Source organism: Lissotriton vulgaris, chromosome 2_1, assembly GCF_964263255.1.
Source record: "Lissotriton vulgaris chromosome 2_1, aLisVul1.2, whole genome shotgun sequence".
NCBI classification, from domain to species: Eukaryota; Metazoa; Chordata; class Amphibia; order Caudata; family Salamandridae; genus Lissotriton; species Lissotriton vulgaris.
The window spans coordinates 1426586616-1426604222 of NC_141687.1; the positions used below are offsets into that span (position 1 = coordinate 1426586616).

Here is a 17607-nt window from a genome sequence, read left to right on the forward strand (position 1 = left end):
CTTACCTTGTGCTCTCAAGAAAAATCTGTGACGTTCAAGCACAATATTCATTTTTTCTCCAAACTGACACTAGTTTTTTTTTTAGAGTACATTGGTAAATATCATGTTGGGGGGGTCCCCATGGACCTCATCACTGCCCCCTGCAACCTCACTCACACTATCAGGCAGATCATCATAAATTTCTCTCACTTGTTTACCCAAGTTGTGCAATAAAATATGGTGTTTGCGCACAGATGAAAATCTGCCCCCCCCCAATTGCAACCAAATAGGACTCAAAAATATTCACCCATCTCTTCGAGGGAATAGGTGGTTCCCCATCTTCATTTAGGAAAGGAGGAGGTTGAGACATTGCGAATGATGCCATGGATGACAATAGAGGAGAGGATAAGGAATGGAGGGATAAAAGACAATATTAATCAATACACTACAAAATATACTCTGTGCTTATCTGCGAAGAAATATTTTTGCAGGTAAAGTAGTGAAATCAGCTGTGCCTGTCAGCGATATGATGAACTGACAGGCTGGCACTAATACAACAATAAGAAAAATGTTTCCTCAATGGCCATAGTTTTTCAATACAGGAATACATTACATTCTTAGTATGTCATAGGTGACAGATTCACAACAAACTTTTTTATTTTCTACAAAAAATATATGAAGCTTTTTATTTTCTATTAAGCATTGCTTTCAAGTTTTTATATTTTTTTCATAATATTTCAATTCATAAGAGAAATTTTATCACAGATTACATTGCATAAATAATTTCATGGTTCATACAATGAGAAAAATATATTATAACAATCTATTTACACAAATAAAAATCAATTTATACAAATTCATGTACCCCTAATATCACACAATCAATCACAACATACTAACACATTCATACTCTCACTACATTCAAATCCTCAGCATCTGAAACGGGAACTGAGTCTTGATTGGCAGGGAGCCCCCGCCAACTAGTAGGTCTCAAAGCTCAGTTTAAGACCCCGCACTTGGCATGCAACCAAAGTGAAGCATGCGGTTATACTGACGGTTGGAAGAGTTTCCATTCAGATTCTTCGTGTCCCACAAGCATTCAAATTAAAGTGGAAGACGCTCTGCGACATATTTATGCGCAGTCAATATTTTTAAATTATCCATTCTAAACCTTGTTGGTACCAAGACTCCAATCTACTGAAATAATTCAAGCTGAAGATTCCCTGTGATATTTGTTGCACAGGCATCTTCTCTCGCCTTTTTAAACATCAATATATTACCTTTGAAGGCTGCAAGACTCCAGTCTACCAGGGTTTTCAAGATATGACGTATATGTCCTGAGGATGGTTTCATCAACTCAAGATTAGAGGCCGAAACGTCGACATATACGCTTTGTCTGCTTAATCAACTGTGAACAGGCAGATAAGCGCATACAATTGTTATAGAGAGGCTTTGTTTGATTGCTACATCTGAAATATTCTTCATATAACATTGTTATTTATTCTGTACCCTGGTCTCAAATCGATCTTTGAATATTAAATACTATATTTTTTCATACACACCTTCTCCTCTCTTCTATATTGGATCACTTGAAGTGACTTATGTATATTGATTGAACGTTTGCTGACTGTTGCTTTGCACTATCGGTCTCATGTGTATAGGGCCGCCAAGTATTGTTTGTAATTCTGTTAGAAATATATAATAACAAAATCCCTTGAAGGTACCTATACCCTATCATATCGTGGTGAAAGGGAGGCATGTTTTTGTCCTTGATATTTGGATTTAAGCGGGGACTCCAAGACAAGTTCATTTTCAGGGTCTGATGCGTCATTTTTAGTTGTGGATTTTTGATGAAGGACACTAACCATCCTTGCTAAAAGGGCCAGGTTTTCAAGTTTCTGCAAACTCATCCGCGAACTTGCATCACCAGGCTGAGAAGTTGTGCTTTCAGCATGAGCTTGGGTTACCAACTCTTATATAATCCAGTCCACTCTGCTTGGCTTTTTTGTCCTTGCATCTTTTCTCTGCAATTTCTTCCTCTTGTAGTTCGCGTAACCACCCCTCTTAAGTCTACCAGCGCTTCCCCGATTGCCACAGTCCATTAACATCTGCTTTTCCTCCAGTGCCCTTCAAAGTAACACCCGTTTTAGACCCTCTGTTGTGCCAGAACAGCTTGCAATTATCTCTTGAAAAATATCCTGAATCATTAGACACAGTTTCTTCACTAAAAAAAAAACAAGAGAAAAAAATATATAAACTTCAAAACAGATAAGAACACATTGACCACTTGCAATATATCTTCACGCTCTAGCCATTATATATAAATAAAGAGGTATTGATAATAAAGGACAAATGTACAATCTATCCATAACCAAGTAAGTATGTTTTCCTTAATAGACAGTACACATTGTAAGCCTGAACTTGAAACTCCTGGAAAAAGTTGCCTAAATAAAATAGTTTATCCAAAAATGGCTGCCTTATAGTAGTGCCACAAGCTAAACGTTTCAGTCCTTTTAATAAGTGTTAGATTTGTCTCTGGAGAGCAATCCAAGGCATATGTGGGTATGACGGTGCAGGTCCCGACGTAGCTGCCGCATTGCCCTCTAACTATGCTATTGTTAGAGTAGATAGAGAAAGACAGGTAGGAGGGGGTATTGCTGTGATTTTTAACAGGGACTTTAACTGTGACCTTGAAATGGTCAACATTCCCGGATGCGAAGCAGCATTTTTTAAAATTTCACTGAACCCAAACTTTATGTTTTCTGTTTTTTTAATTTATCGCCCTCCTGGAAACAGTAATGTTTGGGCTGCGAATTTGGTTAATTTCATTTCACCTTACTTTTTGAATGCCCAAAACCGGACTATATTGGGGGATCTACATCTCCATTTGGAGGACAAGCATAGTTGTCAATCTCTTGGAAGATTTCACTACTTTGAACATGATACTGCGAAATGAGGGCCCTACTCATAAAGCTGGGCATTTGTTGGACCCCATTATATCCAACATACAGGAGTTAAAATGGTTAAAAACTGACCCTATTTGTTGGTCGGACCATTTTTTAACTCTTTTTAGTATTACTCTTACAGAATCTAAGCTGCCATGCTCTGCTCGGCCTCCGATTTTCATGAGAAATTGGAAAAGGTTGGACTTGACCGAGTTGCAGAATGCATTAAAGACATACCCCCCTGTTTTAGGTGTTGACATGGAAACAAATGCGCTGGAAGCCCACACTTGGCTGGAGAGAACAGTCAACACTTGTTTGCCTGTTACCAGGTGCAGAGGGAATGTTCATCGCCCCCCTGGTACAATGAAGAACTGAAATTAGAAAAAACCAAGTGTAAGGCACTCGAGCGGAAATGGCGCAAACATTATGATCCTCTAAAAAAAGAAACATATCGTAAGGCCAGAAATCTTTACCATACGGCCTGCACCAGAGCCAAAGCATGCTATGTAACAGAGACCATCAACACTGCCGCCAATAAAGCGCGGACTCTTTTTAATACAGTCAAAGAACTAGCCGGAGCTAATTCTATGGCGGCTGCACGCCCCCTTACCCCTCAAAAATGTCAAGATCTTGCCACGTATTTTGTGGAAAAGATTGAGACCATTATCGCCAATATTAATCCCTCGGTAAGGGATGACAGGGAAGTTCCGTCTCCTGTAAGTCCAACAGGACATTGGCTTGACTCTTGGCCACCTATCTCTTTGGACACCCTGAAATCCTTAGCTGCTTCTATTAAGTCGGGCTCTCCCTGTGACCCTCTCCCTATTAGCATTCTGAGCCAACTGGATGACTCAGCTCTGGGGATTATTGCTGAGACATTAAATGCCTCCATTCATCTGGCAACTGTCCCAGCGGCCTGGAAGCACGCCATGGTCAGCCCTCTATTGAAAAAGCCGGCTGGTGATCCCGAGGTGCTGGCCAATTACCGCCCGATATCCCTGTTGCCTGCTCTCTCAAAAATCTTGGAGAAGCACATTCACGGTGTACTCTCAACATATACGGAGAATACCAACTTACTCCATTTTCCCAGTCAGGTTTTAGGGCGGGCCATTCCACCGAGTCCGCCCTCTTGGGAGTCACCGAGAAGATCAGGGGACTCTTGGACGAGGGGCAAACGGTTGCTCTTGTCTTGCTTGATCTAAGCGCAGCCTTCGACACCATCTCACACAACAGACTGCTTACCAGGCTGAGTGGGGATGGTGTCGGAGGGAAAGCGCTGGACTGGATTGGGTCCTACTTGAGCAACCGGACGTTTCATATCTCGTCCTCGCAAGCTCAGTCAGACACCTTTTTCTCACCCCATGGCGTGCCTCAGGGCTCAATTTTGAGTCCGCTATTTTTTAACCTGTATCTCCGCCCTCTCGCCGATCTAGCAGAGCGAGTAGGTCTAGAACTTATGACCTATGCGGATGATTCGCAGATTATTTTTTCTCTTACCAACTCCAAGCCTTCATCCCCCTCTGCGCTGAAACTAGGTCTTCACGAAGTCTTCAGCTGGATGTCAACGAACCAGCTGAAGCTCAATGGGGAGAAGACGGAGATCCTTCTCCTAGGTAAAAAGAGAGATCTGTGGCAGGATATCCATTGGCCGCCATCCTTGGGTGCTTTTCCCATCCCGGCTACCCAGGTCAGAAATTTAGGGGTGTGCATCGATGATTCTTTATCGATGAAACAGCAGGTCAATAAAGTGGCTGGTACGTGCTTCACTATCCACAAATGGCTGCGGAAGATCATCTGGATGCTGCCTGTGGATACCCAGAAGACCGTAGTCAATGCACTGATTACATCTAGGCTTGACTACGGTAACATCTTATATCTGGGCTCCAATTTAGCCGTGATTAGGCGGCTTCAGCTTGTCCAGAACTCCGCAGCCAGGCTGCTGTGTAAGATCCCTAGGACAGCAAGGATCTCGAAGCACCTTAAGGACCTGCACTGGCTCAGAGTTGAGAACCGGGTCCGGTTCAAAGCGTTGACCTACATGTTTAAGATCAAGGCAGGGACCGCACCAAGGTACCTGCAAAAACTGGTTAGGCCCTACGTTCCTGCACGCAACCTCCGTTCTTTAAATGGAGCAAACTTTGTGGTTCCTAGATTTAAACTGGCCCGAGTGGGGGGAAAGTATTTTTCCCATCTGGGACCAGTCCTCTGGAACTCCCTTCCCTTAGCCTTACTTAAGGAGGAAAACCTCGCCAGTTTTAAGAAAAACGTTAAAACTTGGCTCTTCAATAAATAATTGTGGTCTTTGACCGGGTTGCTTTCTGTGTTTTCGGCCTCTCAGTCCTGGCGCCGGGAAACCCTTTGTGGGTATCTGCGCGCATTATAAGTGCAAAAAATAAAATAAATAAATAAATAAATAAATAAATGTGGGGACATGCATGTTCATTTTTACTGTCCATTATTGGATTAATTAATCACAAATGTAGGTTTTTACTGAAACAGGTTGGTAATTTGTACCGTTATCCGGCAGTTGCAAACTTATTATAAAGGTTTACTTATTGTGCTTACCAGATGATTGGAACAGAATCATAGCTTTAAAATCTCTCTCTTCGGTGATTGGCCGACTAGCTTCATCTAGATTTTCGACCAGCCATTGATCGCAAGTGAAAAACAGGACGTTGAATGAAACCATGATTATGTCCTGCTAGATATAAAAATCAGGAATTAGTTTGTGTGTGGTTTAAGTTTCAGAGGTAAAATACAAAGCATATCAAACTTATTAACAGATTTAACTGGAGAAAAAACACCCCAAAAAGTACACTGACCTGGTGCAATTTCTATCTAATATGCCTAGATTTTGGACTACAAAGAAGTGTTTGGGCATGCACCGAAGGCCATTGAGGAAATTACTTAATAATCAACTTTATTTTTGGAGAGCCAGAGTGTATGCTTAGGTCTTGCTGCTCAGAACAAATAGTAATAGCAAAGTAGAGGCATTATGAGAGAAATAGAGAAATAGAAATACTATCAATAAGTGAACTTTCACACTGGGTTTGTGACGGGAAATCAAGTTACCTATCCCCACAGATGCATAGAGTCAGATGCCTGCTACCCTCTGCCCACCGGCACCCCCAACATAAAAGGACAAGCGTTAAAAATGCGATAGGTTTCACCTTTTATTAAGCTAAAGATACTAGCTTTGCTAGTAGTATTGTAAGTTAATCGTGCAATATGTAATGGCTTTATAAATGAAACCAAAGGCATTATAATGGCAAATGCAAAAGCATTGGTATAGCCAATAGGTCTCCCCCCTGGGACCTTATAAGTGTTTTGCCAGAGGTGTTTGGAAGTTTGGTAAGAGATGCAATTTAACATAAAGGGATCACATACCTCGTTGACACATGCAGTACCCGCAGTTCAAACGAGAAGAGGGCATGGTGAAACCTCTTACAAGATCTCAAATAATGGGGAAGGCACGCGTTACTGCAACTTGTGCGTGCTTTCACCGTATAAATATTTAACACATGATCCGAGGCAGGTGAATGCTAGAAGCGAGAGAAGGAGAAGGAGAAGGAGAAGGAGAAGGAAAGAGAGAGCAGAGAAGGAAAGAGAGAGAGAGAGAGAGCGGAGAAGCAAAGAAGGAAAAAGAGAGAGCGGAGAAGGAAAGAGAGAGAGCGGAGAAGGAAAGAGAGAGAGCGGAGAAGGAAAGAGAGGGAGCAGAGAAGTAAAGAGAAGCATTGGGCCAGGATGCTTGGTTGAAAATGCTGCCTGCGCAGCTCCCGTCGAGACCCCAGCTCGAGGTAATACATAATCCTCCATTAAGGCAGGTAGATGATTTACTGCGTTTTAGACGCTGTGTAAACACCGCCACCAGGACACGCAGGCTCCTGGGGCAGAGTGCCGCTTGGCCATGATTGAAACCCAATGGGCTGGAATAGGAAATATTAATGTGATTTATCTCAGGGCTCGATCCCTCTGCCTCAATACTTTAGCAATAGGTCAGGTTGTAACTGGATAATATATGGCTGGGATCGATAGTGGCAGATGTAACAAGACCGGCTTCATTTTTTTAGAGATCTTAGCGGTCAAGGTAAATTAGCGCAAACAGGGAATACGTAATTGGCCCGTCTCAATAATATATACAAACGAGTTAAAAACATTGCATTCACATGGAACGAAACCAGAATGATAGCCAGTTTTGCTAAAGTAGATATTGCAAGATGCGTCGGACTACGTTTCCTAAATAGGGCGTAAACCTCAATCGCCACAGGCAACCAGCCCTTTCAATTACACAAATAGCAAACAAAATAAGGAAACAGCATTACAACGGCTAAGTTATTTGAAGCATTTATCCTTATGCTTTGAAACGCATCCATGAAAACTGCCAGTGTTTTAGAAGATGTGCTGCTCTGCACACTACACAGCTTGGGGAACGTGACCAGGATTCAACAATAGAGCACACATTCATTTAGTAACGTAAGCTCACTACAAGTTGCAAGGACACAAGTAATGCTCAACAATATACAGTATTCACATAAATAAATGTGTTTAGCCTTCTTTGATTGACAACTTTTCAGTAGATCGAAAACTGTTCCATTTGATCGAGAATCTTGATTACACGCAGGTGCACTTGGAACCAACATGGGACCTACACTACACGGGCAGTAATTTATTTTTCCTTACGGCGAAGAACTTGCTGTAAAACACATTTTTTAGGCTTTTTGCAATTTTACACAACTTACAAAGGCACGCACCACGTCACAAATACACAAAAATGCACACGCTCAAACACAAAAGGTGCATATTAAACAAGCAGGCAGGCTGATACAAACATCAAACACACATAATGCACACACATTGCAACTCAGGCATTCATTATAACACGTACGAAGCACACACATGCAGGGAGCAGCGTCTGAATTTGGCCCCTTAATGAAAACTCGTGCTTTCCGAAAAATGAGGAAGCTGGTCTGGGACGGAAATTGAGCCGGCTGGACCTAGAGCGGAGGATCGATGCTGCTCTTTTTTAAGAAAGGCAGCGCTATGAATGGGAGCTCCCACCCAGGATGGGCGCGTGCAGATATAGCGTGGAGCTTGCCCCGATGGACTAACATCTACCCCTGGTAGCAGCTGCAGCACTTACCTGAGTATACGCTAGAATCGATTAAGGAAGTGGAGTTGGAAAAATGAAGAGACCGATGCCAATCCATCTGTCCCTTTCTTGGCATTGCTCTCACGGCGGTCTTCGTTCTTGCCGCAGAACAATGACGTCACTTCCGGCCCTCCCGGATGTGCGTGGGCTTTTGCAAGAGGAATCCTCCGGCTTCCGGTATATGCAAAGGTGAGAGAGCTGCTCTCCATTGAGGACCTGCGGTTGGAGTCCCAGCCAGCCGGTAGACTGATGGTTTACAGTAGGTGATTTTGGCATTGTGTTCGAGGCAGCTGTGCTTTTTAAAAATGTATTTTAGTATTGTGATGGAGGTAATTCGACAGTCACCATGACGACAAAGCTTGTTTTCTTTTGCACGACCTATTCCTCGGGCCATGAGCAGGTCTGTCCGCAGTTGTTTAATGAGTCTAACAATCGGATTCCATTAAACTATGTGTTTGTGGAAATACTGTATGAAGGAAGTGAAGCCTGGGGGTCCAGAAAGTATCATTTGCAACCACAGCAGCTCCTCCCGGCATTCCGCATCCATAAACAGTGTGGGGGTTTGTAGGGCTTTTGGATTTTAGGGCGTACATGGTTATTTTAGGGTTGAGGGTGGGTTTGTGTTTTGGGGGGCCAGGTGTAATTTAAGGGTTTAGAGCATGTTTCGGTTTGGGGTGCGAGGGTTAATTTTAGGGTTTAGGGTGTGTTTGGGTTTTAGGGTACAAGGGTTAATATTAGGGTTTAGGGTGTGTTTGGGTTTGGTGTGCAAGGGTTAATTTGAGGGTTTAGGTTTTGGGGTGCCAGGGTTAGTTTTAGGGTTTAGGGTGTGTTTGGGTTTTAGGGTACAAGGGTTAATATTAGGGTTTAGGGTGTGTTTGGGTTTGGTGTGCAAGGGTTAATTTGGGGGTTCAGGGTGTGTTTGGGGTGTCAGGGTTAATTTTAGGGTTCAGGGTGTGTTTGGGTTTTGGGGTGCCAGGGTTAATTTTAAGGTTTGGGTTTGGGGTGCAAGGGTTAATTTGGGGGTGTTTGGGTTTTGGGGTGCCAGGGTTCAGATTAAAAATGCTTTATTCGGTATATATAAATATAACCATATAGCAACAGATACAAAATAAAAATGACATGTACATCATTAGTTTACATCAGACCCTAATTTATCAAGTACCAAATACAAGCATTATGTGTTCCTTCTTGGTTCTGGGGAACACGTAATAAGGGGTTTACTTTTCATGACATATACATCAATCATAAAAATAACATGTGGTAACTATTCAATGAGGGACAACACTCATAATATACGATAGCTGAATTAATCAGATGTGCAAAATTGGCAAACACAATGTAGAATACTCATTTTCCGACGCATGTGCAAAATGGCAATGACAAAGTGCATATGGGTTAAAAACAATGTATACCTTCATCTTAAAATACATGTGCTAACTGGCAGTGGTAAAGTATGTATAAGTTAAAACCATGTATTAAGTTCATGCAATGATTGATTTCCGTGCAAAAATGCATTTTAAAATGTATGTAGCCACATGGAAGCATATATCTGGGCTCCCTAAATTAAACATCAGCTGCATCGCTGTTAGTACTACGTATATCATATTTTAAAAAGATGGGTTTCAGATAAAATTTCCTATAAGGAGTATAACATTTACAAAACAACATAAAATGACAGCTACTCTGCTTGGAAATACCGTCACAGGGGCATAAACATGTGCCATGCTGCTTAATCAGTGGGAATGCTACTAGGTGGTGTGCAATTCCTAGGCGTAAGCAAGTTAATACAAAGCGAGTTCTGGGGGGAATCCCAATAGTGTGCCTAATGTACGCAGATGACATTTTAATTTTGGACCTTACCCCAAAAGGTCTGAATGGCCGCTTACACGCCCTGAACTCTTACGCCGAGTCTCATTTCCTAAAAATAAATATTTTAAAAAGTAAAATAATGTGTTTCCAGGGAAGGAAAAAATCCAAATATGACAATTACCACTGGTCCGTTGGGGGAGAAAGACTAGAGGTAGTTAAATCTTATCCTTTTCTTGGAAAAATCGTCACGTGTAGTCTAAGTGACAAAGCTCATACTGAGAACAATAGCAGGAAAGCTCTTGCTCAAGGGAAGAGTCTTATTGCTCTCTACAAGGCGACAGGTAGAAGGCATTTCCCCATACTGCTCGAGGTATTCCGAGCAAAAATCCCCGCATCCCTTATTTATGGACTAGAAATAGTAGATATGTCATGTTGGAATTTTTTGGATTCCACTGAAGGAAAAATATTACGTAACTTTACTTCTGTAAATACTGCGATTTCTACGTCCTCTCTGAGACAGGAATTCGGTTTGCGCAGTTCCTGGGCTCAGGCTGTTGCGAGTGTGGTGCGGTGGGTTTTTAACATTGCTGGAGGAATGCCGGGTACGCTGAGGCACCTTATAAAAAATGAGCTGTTGGGTACTTTTAATGCTTACTCATCAATTGTAAGGAATTTCCGACTGGCTGTCACATTATTACAGTTAGATGAACAAGGTCTTTTTTCACTATCTGCGGCCCAATTAAAGTTAGTTCTAAAGTCTGCTTCTTGGGAGTTGGGCTATAAAGTAGATAGTGTGGCAAGAAAAATAAAGAGAGGAATGTTCTCTACCGGTAATTCTTGTGAAGTAAAAAAACTGCAGCCTTACCTATGTTGGAATCTCCCTCATGGAGTTAGGCGATTTACCCTTCTGTTAAGATACAATTTACTATCTTTAAACTGTCTCCTATCCAAATGGTACGGTGGCTCAGATATTTGTGATTTTTGTAATTCTAACTCCCAAGATCTGTTTCATGTCATTTTTGTCTGTCCGGAACTTATGGGATGTAGACGTAAATGGTTAAGGCCAATGTGTCTTCAAATGGGTATTTTTACTGCTTTTGATTTCATTGAAGCAATGCTCAATCCCCCGAACAAAGTGTTTTGTTTCATTTTTTTAAATGTTTCTTACCGTTATATTGATAGTACAATATCATGTAAATCTTCATTTAAGACATCTTGTTGTTTTTTATTGAATTATTATGTGGACCTCAATTGAGTTCCGTTACCATAAACAAATAAACTTGAAACTACAAAGCGATGAGAGCTTTTGGTGACAACAGTAAGGTATGATTGAAAGCCTTCGCTAACACTGTGCTCTTGATAGAAGTTGAACGTACTTTGTTTTACACATTCGGTCATTCTGGTACTTCTTTTATGTTTCAGGAAAGTGACTTTAAGCTCTTTCTTTGATAAACCTGCCCCCATTATCGGTTCTTTAAAAATATCAAATTCATAGTGTTTTATACCAGAATTGAATATGGCATAACCAAGGTATATTTAAGCGGTGATTGAGCTTTAAACAGTCATTTATCACATCTGAGTGAATTTTGTTTCTTCTTTTGACCAGATTGATCGCCATAGGGCCAGGGGGCGCAAGGCGATTAGGTCCTTGACATAGTTTAAGCCCACCTCCCTGTGTATTAGCTCATTTGAGGCCGCAGCCGGGGCACAAAGCAGTCGTTTCAAGAAGGCATTCTCCTCATACTGGATTTGGTTACCACTCTGAGTATGGTAGCCCCATATCCCTGCCCCATACAGGGCTGATGATATGCACCTAGAGTTGTAAATAGACACCATCTCTTGTATTCTACGGCCCCCTAATTTCGCCGCGAATCTAAAAACGCTACTAGTGTTCCTGGCCATTTTGAAACGAACACTCTCCTGTTCATTCAATCAATCAAAGACATTTGTAGAGCGCACTACTTACCCGAAGGGTCTCAAGGCGCTTGGGGGAAGGGGGGGGGGGGGGAGTTCTGCTACTGCTCGAACAGCCAGGTCTTGAGCTTCTTCCTGAAGGAGAGGTGGTCTTGGGTCAGGCGCAGGTCGGTCGGGAGGGAGTTCCAGGTCTTGGCGGCCGGGTGGAGAAGGACCTTCCTCATTAGCCCACCTTCCTCATTAGCCCACCTTCCGTCTCCTGAGAATGTAATACCCAGATAACAGAACTTTTTTACAGTTTCCAGTTTCTCCCCATCTAAATAAAAAGTCCTGTTTTTTCTTGTCTTCCTTCCATATGACATTATAAATGTTTTTCCTTTATTAATTATCAGTTTTCTACTTTCTGTGAAGGTCTGAAACTTATTGATTAGACATTGCAGGCCATTTTGGGTCAGAGAGAGAAGGACCGTGTCATCCGCATATAAAAGAATTGGAATGGGGTTACCATTTATAGTGGGGGCATCTACTTGGATTGTTCTTAGAATTTGATCAATTTGGTTTATAAATAAAGAGAATAAAAGTGGGGCAAGAACACATCATTGTCGAATGCCTCTGTTAATTCTAAATAAAGGAGTGCATTCGCCAGCAGTACCGAATCTGACTTTGCTAGACACGTTTTCATAGAGTCTGGCCAAGAAATAAATAATTTCAGTAGGGGCACCCATTTCTAATAAGACTGGCCATAAAAGCGAATGTTCTACCAAATCAAAAGCCGAACTTAAGTCAGCAAAGCATAAGAATAAATTACCTTCTTTGGCTTTTGTGTATTTACTGATGATAAGTTCCAGGTTCACGCACTGCTCCATCGTTCCCATCCCCCTTCTGAACCCGTACTGCACTGGGGATAAGATGTTGTTTTCCTCAACCCAGGCTTCTAGTCTTTCTAGAAGGACTTGACTAAGAATTTTCATTGACGAGTCAAGAAGCGAGATGGGGCGGTAGTTACGTGCCTCTGACCTAGGGCCTTTCTTGTAAAGAGGTACGATAATGGACTGGCCCCATGTTGGTGGAAAAATTGGCGTAAATAACAAGGACCCCCTGTTTAGGCAACTGAATATGTTATACAGGGAAAATAGACAATGTAAGAAAAACCAGCGATTGAATGACGTAACCAGTGAGAGAAAGCATGTAGGAAGCACAACAACTAATTAAAAAGTACAAAATTGAATTTATTCATGGATGTACATAATCATAATAAAAACATGTTAATTCCAGAACATAAACATCAGATATTCAAGAAAACAGTTGATTTAATGCAAAATTAAAAAGTTTTATCTCTAACACAATTGACCAAAATTCATAAAAAGTGGCGGGCAGAAATAGTCATCGACGCGCGTTTCGGCGTTATTTACAAAACGCCTTCTTCAGGAGCCACATTAAAATCTGAAAAACATATGTAAAGTAAATTAAAAATAAACAGGGGAATGTCACTTCACTCATATTGCACATGTAATGGTTCATATACATAAAGCTATGCTTCAGGTTGTGCTTCCAAATAAATTTCTCCCTACTTATGTAGCTAACCAATATAACTACACAAGGTACAAACTAAATACTTTATATTTGAGCAGTGTATTCATGAAATGGGGGGGGGGGCGGGGGCAGCGGGGGGGGGGGTTTCACGAAATATGGCCTCCCAAGAATGGAAGGGCCCTGTAATATTTAGACCTGACAAGGGAAAACATAGTCAAAAAGACTACAGAGGGAGTTTGTATTCTATGTCAAGAGATAGATGGACATATACGTTCTTATTTCCTGATCTATTGACAGTTCTGTAATCTGGACAGGTGAGAACAGTGCTATTTGGAAGCACAACCTGAAGCATAGCTTTATGTATATGAACCATTACATGTGCAATATGAGTGAAGTGACATTCCCCTGTTTATTTTTAATTTACTTTACATATGTTTTTCAGATTTTAATGTGGCTCCTGAAGAAGGCGTTTTGTAAATAACGCCGAAACGCGCGTCGATGACTATTTCTGCCCGCCACTTTTTATGAATTTTGGTCAATTGTGTTAGAGATAAAACTTTTTAATTTTGCATTAAATCAACTGTTTTCTTGAATATCTGATGTTTATGTTCTGGAATTAACATGTTTTTATTATGATTATGTACATCCATGAATAAATTCAATTTTGTACTTTTTAATTAGTTGTTGTGCTTCCTACATGCTTTCTCTCACTGGTTACGTCATTCAATCGCTGGTTTTTCTTACATTGCCCATGTTGGTGGAAGCCTGTCTTCTATGGCAGTATTAAAATATCGTGTCAGGATAGGTGCCCATAAGTTCATTTCATGTTTGTAAAAATCCATGGGCACCCCATCGGGGCCCGCGGCTTTACTGCCCTTACTCTTTCTAATTGCCTGGGTGACCTCGGTTAGGGTCACAGTTAACTGCTTTTTTTGCCATTTTGAGCCGGGAACTATATCTATATCCAAAATCAGCCTATCTGAATTAAAAATCCCAGTAAAATGGGCTATCCAGGCGCGACAGCTTACATGGGAGGTGATTTCAGGGATGTTATCGTTCTTTAGGATCGGGCTGTTAATGGTTTCCCAGAATAATTTGTGGTTTTTTGTTGCCGCTGCCAAGTCCAGATTAGACCAAGCCTCGTTTTGTAATTATTTTTTTCCTGTTGGCCAACGAGATCTTATAGTTATGGCGCTCCACTCTAATTTTTGCTATATCTCTGGGCTTGGTATCTAGAGCTAATTTGAGTTTATTTAATGACAGGGCACAATTCTTATCAAACCAAACCACTTGAGTTTTCCTCAGCTTTCGACTCCTGGCTGTAAGTGAGTCGTCAATCACTTTAGTTATTTTTAAAAAGTTAATGAGTAAATTGCCAGGGGTCACTTTGGGACCTAGACAGTAACCTATTTCCACGCTACATTGTAAGAGAACTTCCATCATAAATTGGGCAGGGTTAATTCTAACCCACTTTATTCTCATGCCGTTTGGTCTTTCAGCTGTGATCCCTTGAACAGGTCTCCCATAAGCGTGGGTTTTTCGCCCCCAACCAAATAGTACCAGCGATAGGCTGTTGTGATCGCACACAGTCTGCTCGACTACCCATAAGTTGGAATAGACTGATCCATTGGACACCAAGATATGGTCAATATTGGAGTGGGCGTCCCTCCCTCTGAATGACGGACATTCTACGTTATGTCTGTTCTTTGTGCAGTCTAGCAACTCTAAATCATTATTCAAGGCGCTTCCGTAGTTGGTATGGGGGAAAGGATTATAAGCAGTACTACCTCCTCTATAGTACTCGCCTCGATGACCACAGATACCCTTCTGTGCATGACTGCACGCTTGAATGTTGAAATCTCCCACCCAAATTATTACAGGGGGATCGCCTAGTTGCTCTAATACTCCCTCTATTGCCTGCTCTATGTCTTGTACAATCATACCCCGGTTAGCTCCAATGATTTTATTGTAAAAGTTTACTATAACTAAGTCCCTACCTTTACCAGGCGCAGAATCTGCACATACGGGGCCACCTCTACACAGCTACCAAGACTGAACTCAGTTAGGGTAGTTGATACCAAAGTCAAAAGTCCGCCTTTTGCCCTTCCTGCTACAGGGATTGCTGCATCCACACTATATGATGTGTACCCCTCAACTTGAATTAAAGCTCTATGCCACGTCTCCTGGAGACAAATTATATTGTGCCCTTGTGTAATAAAGGTGTTCCAGAAAGGGGTAGTTATTTTACCGGCAATACCTGCTATATTCCAGATAATGATGTTGAGGCCTTCATCAGTATTATCATGTGCAGTGTCATAAGGTGCAACTGTTTCTAGTCTCTCAGCCGGGATAGTATCTATAACGGAGGATACATCAGTCTGAACTATTTCGGCAATTGAGTGCAAACTATCACTTGCTAGCCTTTCTACAGTGTACCCGGCTACCCTCTTTTTGCCAGACACTCCTGAATCAGTTTCAGCCATTCCCCTAGTAACAGTTACATCAAGTGATTGAGATAATGTGGTTTGTTCCCTCGGTCAGTCATTCTCATCCAGTGAGCCAAACACCTGGAATCTGTTATAAGTCGAGATTACGAAGTTGTCCCAAGGATTATATATTGGAGCAAAGTCGTAAGATGTGTTATATTGATTGAAATGGGTAGCTCTGTGGTGGTCGATTAGCTGTGCGTTGGGTGTTTCCCTGACTGGCCCCTGTAAAAATAGTCTAAAGGGAGTAGAGTTGTGTTATATTCCCAATTGGAGGGCACATGTGCATTTAAGATTGAATCTCTGGCCCAGTCAGATGTCCTGAAGTTTATAACTATACAATCACCATTTATTTCCTTTTTACTGGGTCCCAACCAACCTACTCTCTGGGTTGAAATAATCTGGTTTGCCCCACGCATCGGAAACCCACAGTTTCTAGTGAGCCAATGTAGTGTTTTGTTCTTTAGTGTTTGCTGGTTTTCAAATTGGATGGGCTTTAACTTTGGTACATTGGCGAGGATAGCTACATACGCACTGCTTTCCGGTGGTAAGTTTATCGTTGCGGGGATTATATTATTGATGTTCCGGTCAGGTGCTACCCTGTCCATATTATTGGGTTCTAAGCTGCCTTTGTTCCACAGCAGATTTCTGCCCTGTTGTTATGGTAGGGATGTTGGTAGTTACTTTTTCCGGGGCGGTGACTGCAATTGGTGCAAGAGGACTAACTACTCTTGTGTCGCCACCAGCCAAGTTGTTATTAGGCTTCCCCTTTAGGGCATTTTTTGTAGGTTGCTTATACTGTGGGCTGATGTGTTCTAACAAATCTAGATTAGCTATTCCCAGCTTTTCTAAATTCTCTACCTTGTCTGTTAAGACCCTCAATCTTTCAACTATTGGGGTAATAAGTGACTTTACTAAATGCTCGAGCTGTGTTATGAGACCCTCCATATTAGAAGGTAATGAGTCTTGTTGAACAGTACCCTGGTTTTCATTTAATTGTGGGTGGCTGCTCTGCAGCGTTTTAATTTTTTCCACCCCTTGTTTCGAGGAAATTTGGGTTGATCTCTTCTGTTTACTTCTATGTCTCCACCGGATCTATTTACAATTACCAATTTCCTAATAGGTACCGGTCTACCTTTGGGTCCACTAGGTCCATTACCGCTTATGCTTTGTGATGGGCTCATATCGGCTGTCTTATCTGCTGCATCATTATTACCACAATCATCTAACTCCTCTCTGACATTAGACACATCAATCACATCAATCACAGGAGGGGGAGCCTCACTTGGCTGCAAGTTGGGGGGTTAGTGACAGCCTGCTCTCCCGAACAGCAAAATCAGTTGGTAGTGACTGTTGTAATATATCAGCACAGTTCTGATCATTCCCCGGTTAGTCCGCATATGAATGCAATAGAATGGAGTCCTGTGACAAAGTTGTTATTATGGAGGTGTTTGCAGGTATATTAGTTCCTTGCGTAGGCTGAGTTATCAAACACATGCTCGGCGGTGGTGAAAGACGCCTCTCGTTACTTTCTATGGCAGTGACAACAACCCCTATTGTTTTTTGTAACATTTTATCGATCGCAGTCAAGCTTGGAAGTGGGGTTGTTGCCTGTGCTAATTTCCTTGACGTGGATCGGGTTGACATTGGTGTCTTTTTGACCATGATGCCACTTAGCGCCTAGGCAGGTACTATGTAAAGCCGCAATCTATTCACATGTAATTCAGCAGAGTTAAATTACCTTGTAAATGTAATGTAATGTAAATTGATACTTGTATAGCGCACTACTCAC

General features: G+C 41.8%; 1 protein-coding gene and 1 long non-coding RNA gene across 5 annotated transcripts in view; one reads left to right on the forward strand and one right to left on the reverse strand.

Annotated features, from left to right (window-relative positions):
- Window positions 1-655: 655 nt before the first annotated feature.
- On the reverse strand, window positions 656-8199 carry LOC147732703 (uncharacterized). 2 transcript variants are annotated; one of them, XR_015308487.1, is made up of 3 exons: window positions 8065-8199; window positions 5490-5625; window positions 656-2203 (listed from the first exon to the last, which is right to left on the reverse strand). It is a non-coding gene; the product is annotated as an uncharacterized LOC147732703 (long non-coding RNA). The 2 variants fall into 2 exon arrangements; XR_015308488.1 differs by having other exon boundaries at window positions 5490-5622; window positions 8065-8190.
- MMADHC (metabolism of cobalamin associated D) overlaps window positions 8183-17607 on the forward strand; it is a 92347-nt gene continuing 82922 nt past the window's right edge. The window contains exon 1 of one of the 3 annotated variants that reach the window (XM_086957250.1): window positions 8183-8262. The gene's annotated coding sequence lies outside the window, so the exon portion shown is untranslated. Of the gene's footprint in view, window positions 8337-17607 lie in introns of all 3 variants that reach the window. The other 2 variants (XM_086957248.1, XM_086957249.1) reach the window with 2 other exon arrangements.